This window comes from Chelonia mydas, chromosome 2 (genome assembly GCF_015237465.2).
Source record: "Chelonia mydas isolate rCheMyd1 chromosome 2, rCheMyd1.pri.v2, whole genome shotgun sequence".
In the NCBI taxonomy this organism is placed as follows: Eukaryota; Metazoa; Chordata; order Testudines; family Cheloniidae; genus Chelonia; species Chelonia mydas.
The window spans coordinates 57,466,859-57,472,871 of NC_057850.1; positions in this window are offsets into that span (position 1 = coordinate 57,466,859).

The window sequence follows — 6,013 nt, forward strand, 5'->3', positions numbered from 1 at the left end:
GAGTGATTTGCATAGTGCTACTTTAAGTTAATAAAATAACTCACAACTGTGCTTATACGTGTGCCTATCGCAGAGTACTAGGGTGACATAGCCCGGCTTTGAAAACTCATTTTGTCTCTGATTTTTAGAGTGCATCTTTTTTTTTTCCATGGGTCAGATTTTTAATTTAGAATACATTTTAATGCTTTGTGGGGAGGGAATTTATTTAAACAAATGAATCAAGTTCTGGCAAACATTCCTAGCTTTTCTTTTTCTTTTTTTTTTTTCTTCTTTTTTGTTGTTTCCATCTCTTATTGGGAAACGGTTCAGTGTATTGCATATATATTTTTTGATGGAAAAAATATTTTTAAAAGCTACAAAGTTTTTTAAAAATTCAACTATTGGTGACCTTTGCTCCCATTAGGACCATTGTAACTTAATTTCCATTTTTGCCTGTTTTTCATAGTTTTAAGTGCAAAGGTTTGTCCAAATTACATTTTCAGTTGAATGTGCAATTAATATTTGCGTTCTTATCTTTGTAGTCTGTAATATGTATAAACCCAACTCATTTCATTCCAGAAAAACCTACTTAATAGTTTACCTTGAATGAAATTGCTAGTTAGATAGCCTTTGTTAGACCACTTATTGATAAATAGGAGCCCTTATGAGAAATATATTAAGCTCTGCGAAACAAAATACCTACAATTATAAATTGAATATATTAAACTGAGACTCAACGAAATAACAATAAAAACTGTATTCACTGTCTTTTTTTCCCCTTTAGTTGCTTATAAATTTTTTGTTTTGTATACTGATACAAAATTTGGGCTGCACTTAATTATCCACTCTTAAATAATGTATAGCTATTTTGACATGAATTATTGTAAATTTTGTATAGCATGACTCTTAATTCTTGATGCAGTTGCTTCAACAGCTCCCCCTGCTTAGAATTGCAGGCAAGCATGGACCTGGTTACAGTAGTAGCCCTGTTATGGGGTTGTATACCCTGAAATTTGTCTTATTATGGAAATAGCTACATCATGTTTTGGTTTTTAACTTTTAGATTCCATTGCATCTGATCATAAAACTGTAAGATCAGAGTTCAAAAAGTGATAAATATACATGTAAAATCTCCATTCCAAGGACCAGCGTGCTTTGTGTCTGATGTTTAACACAAGGACATTCTTTGAGTTTGATGCCTTGTTCAAAGATTGTACTTCAGCTCCAAAGGGCAAGAATGTTTAAAAGCACTAATCATGTGTGATTCCAAATCTGTCATCTGAGAGTTTGCCCTCTTTTGGCCATGTTGGTGCTATCTGGGGAGTCTGGTGAAGAGAGCTCTCAACCTCCTGGTAGCTTTTTTTTCCCCCCATGGATCTTGAGACGAGAAGGGATGATCATGACCATCTACTGTGATGAACTGCATATCACAGGCCATAGAATTTCACCCAGAGGAATTTCGAGTGGAATCCTCTGTCAGCAGAAGTGAAACATAGGTACTGATTACTGATGCATGAACACCTTTTATTTAACTAGCTACCATTCTGAACATAATTATTTAGAGCTTTCTCTTCAGTGATTTATTGGAGCCTGGGGTTTATAATATCAACTGGTTTCCAGAGAAATTATTCCTTAAACTCTGAGGGTCTTACAGAAAGATTGAGTTTTACACCTTAAAGCGTAAACTTTGCCTTCACCTCCAAAATCCTCTGAAGAGTTATGTACTTTTGTCTGCTAGTAGAGGTTACTAACATTGCTCACGCTTGACAGATGTTCCTGGAAGGCTTTTAATTTTTCAGAAGGGCCGCATTTCCAAATTCACCCCATATGCGTAGTCATTTTCTTATCTGGTAATGGCAGATCCCAATTGTTCCAAGTATCCTTGGATTATTATTTTTATTTTTTTTAACCAATGTGCTGAAAGCTAGCAGTAGTTGTCTGACTTGTAACTAGGAAAGGCCAAGTAGCATCTTGAAGAATGTATTTCTGATTTACTATAGAAGTAATTGCCTTTGTTTTCTCTCCATTGTCTTTTCAAAAGTGTTCTGATCAAGATGACAAGACTATATGATCCTGATGTGTCTATTTCCAGTCTGCTGCCACCCATTCTTAATTCATGTATTAAGACCCTTTTTGCTTTGCTCAGGGAACTCTCAGTGGCTTAAATTTCTGACTTCCAAATCATGATCTCTGTATTTCTCTCTTCAGTTGTAATCTGGAATTTACAAAACCTGAGCAAAGTAAGTTAGTGCAGACTTAGCGACATGTCTTACAAATATGGTTGGCATTTGTAATTTGTTTTTCCTTGTTCTGCTCAACTTCTTGCACCCGATTTAGGTTAGGAAATAATCTACTTTTAGCCTGCTTAGTTTCTGTGGCTCTGAGCTGGAAGACCAGAGTTGCTGATCCCAGAGCAGAGAAAACTCTGAGGTCCTCTGTGATTTATGTGGTTGGGCTACAGCTGTGAGTCTGAGCAAATGGCTAACAGGATGGAGTGTGTCTGTGAAGAATTAGAGTGGGGAAGGATCTGGGTGTCTGTCTGTGTCCTTTCATAGGTATGGAATCACAGACGTTAGAAATGGGCAAGACCTATGCGATCATCTAGTCTGTTCCTGTTCCTGTCCCTGTCCCTAATACAACTTTATTCCTAGGCTGCAGGAGACCTTTACGCTTTGTCCATGTTAATTGTAATTTCCCATATATCCCATAAGGAGAAAATTGTACCCATTTCCAGCCTAAATTCTTGTTCTATCTAATATGGATTTGGATACCACTTAAATACATTCTTGCAAATTTTATTCCCTTGTCAATATGCTGCCTGAAAACCAGCTCTTTTCTGTAGCTGGACTTAAGATGTTCTCTTTATACAGAAAATAGGAATGTAAGACAGATACTGAACGGTCATGAACTGCTATAGGCACGTAAAGTCCATAGGGTAATTGTCCTAATGGAGTTCATCTTCAAATAATCCATCCAGGTTGTTACCCACACACTGTAGGGGCACCCACCTTTATCCTGTTCTTATGGCTCTGGAGCCACAGGTTGGCCACCCCTGCCTTTAACCAATCATTTTATTAAAATATTACAAAATAATTCTTTGACCAATCCTAACACATTTTGAAATAATTCTTTACCCAATCATGTCCTACCACCTTAGTTGATTTAAATCTTGCAAAACTATTTATGTGACAGACATAAATAAAGAACCAGACAGAAACCCTACAGGTAAACCACAGAGAAGCAGGGACATAAAGGCAGAACAATAAAGAAGTAGAGATTTCACAACCACAATTGTTAAGTGATTCCTTGCCAGATAGAATGCTATCAAACAAAGTTTTCTTTAAACATCGCAAGATCTGTTTCTTTATCTGGTGGTGGGTACTATTAGTACAGGATCGGCTTCTTAACAGCCTGATATTTCATTGTTTTAATTACATTTAAATGGAACGTGAGGCTGAGACTTTCTGCTTCTTGGCTCATGGCTGCTGCTAACCTAACCTGGCTGCAGAAAAAGGCCTCAGACTTTATGAAGTGTGTGGTGCAATGTTTTGTAACAAAGATATTTCACACTCCAGAAGAGCTAAAGACTCATTCCACAAGTTTCCTAAACACCTTCTTTGCTTATTTGTGTGTGTCTATTTTAAAAGCAACTTTAGGTGGGATTCTCTATGATCATATAACAAATGTTCAATAGTTTGATGGCACACTAGAAATCTGCTTAAGAATGCCGGACTGCTTTATTAAATTTTCAAAGGACTTGGTTCTTCCTGTAGACTTCCTACTATTTGTTTGTCCCAAAGAGTAACTGGTCCCCTCTGAATTGTACATGACTCAAACATTTTAAAACCACTACACCTGTTTGGGGATCCCATTACCAAATGTCGTATACATCAACCCTTCTCACTTTGTATGTTCTTCAAACAGTCCCAGATTAATGAAGCAGAAGAAAGTAATTGGAGAATTGCAGTTACTAGTAAGCAACTTAATTACTTCAAAGGAAAGCTATTTCTCTTATTAATGTGAAGTTTTTATTTCAGCTTATAAAACTGCACTATCCAGAACTCTAGACGCATGATGATCAATTAACACAAATAATTAGACTTCCCTCATAGGTCATGTTTTCTAGACCTTGAATCATTTTTATTGCACTTCTTTGGACTTTCTCAAATTTATCCACGTCTTTCCTGAAATGTGGCGCCCGGAACTGGACACAATACTCCAGCTGAGGCCTAATCAGCGCAGAAGAAATTACTTCTTACTCCTGTTACTATATCCCAGGATGAGGATTGCTTTTTTTGAAACAGTGCTACACTGTTGATTCATATTTAGCTTGTGATCCACTATGGCCCCCTGATCCCTTTCTGCAGTACTCCTTTCTAGGCAGTCATTTCCCATTTTGTATGTGTGCAACTGCTTGCTCCTTCCTAAGTGGAGTACTTTGCATTTGTCCTTATTGAATTTCATCCTATAATATACAAAGGCATTGCAGATACATGATCTGTAAACTAAAAGCCCAAATCACTGCTTCCTATAAAATTAATGAGGAAAGCTGCTGCCAAAGGGACACCACATGCTGGGTTCCCATTCCCTCACCCCCTTCTCTTCCCCATCCCAGAATGCCAGAATTCTGGAAAGCAACTCTGTATAATTTTGCAGCCAGTATCATTTTTTGACCAGATTGTTTGTCTAAGTCAGGGGTTGGCAACCTTCGGCACGCGGCCTATCAGGGTAATCTGCTGGCGGGCCATGAGACATTTTGCTGACATTGACCATCCGCAGGCATGGACCCCCCCACAGCTCCCAATGGCCACGGTTCGCTGTTCCTGGCCAATGGGAGCTATGGGAAGCTGCGGGCCGCAGGGACATGCTGGCCGCCGCTTCCTGCAGTTCTCGTTGGCCAGGAATGGCAAACCACGGCCATCAGGAGCTGTGGGGGGACGTGCCTGTGGATGGTCAATGTAAACAAAATGTCTCATGGCCCGCCAGCAGATTACCCTGATAGGCCGCATGCCGAAGGTTGCCAACCCCGGTCTAAGTGCTGTAGGACTTGTGGTTTTTCATACCCCTAACTCATTATATCCTTTGTTATATTCAAGTGTCACTCAAAATTGATGATCCATATACCAATCATGATTATATTTATTATTTTGTAAGAGACCCTAGCCAATATCAGGATCCCTTTGAAGGGTGCTATACAAACGCAGCAAGAGACCATTTCTGTCCTCAAGACCAGACGGACAAAGAGTGTGGGAAGGGAAGTACAGTTATCTCCATTTTACAGATGGAGAACTGACACACAGAGAAATTAAATTACTTATCCAAGATTACAGAGAAAATATGTGGCCACAACAGGAACTGAACCCAAATCTCCTGAGTCCCAGTCCAGTGTCCTAACAACAAGACAATTCTCTAATCCCTTCATATGTAAATAGGAAGCATTTCTATATCTACATTGTAAATTGCATATGGAGTTAAAAGAAGCAATATTGATTCCAAATTATTAACAAATATGTTCTAAAATGGATGGACATGAAGGCCCTCTGAAATCACAAGATTGCTTCAGGTAATTGAGTCTTGGGAACGGAATGCTGAGTTTCAGATGAGTTTGCAGGTGGTTACAAAAAATATACTTAATTTAGAAAGTAATATGTCCAGGAAGGAGCTGCTGAATTTAAGTTTAGACTGTTAGATACAGTCTATTCATTTATATGGTCCAGACAGGGTTCCCAGAGGAATAAAAACTTTTTAGTTTTTCCCACTCTGGCACAGGATTGCTTTTCCGTGTTTGCAGTTTCTGGAAGTGTTTGTATCCCAGTCTATAATTTGGTGTGGCTTGAGATTTCCAAGGTCTCAGTAACTATAGGGTTTTTGGTAGCAAGCGAGTCACTAAAGAGCTGGATCTTTTGATCTCGGTTTAGACCGCAGAGGTTTATGGTGGTGCCTAGAAATAAAAATTTTAGCTAACACCTGAACATCTCTTTCCCAGAACAGACTTTTGATTTCTTCCACCCAAAAGGAAAGTGCAATTGGGCCA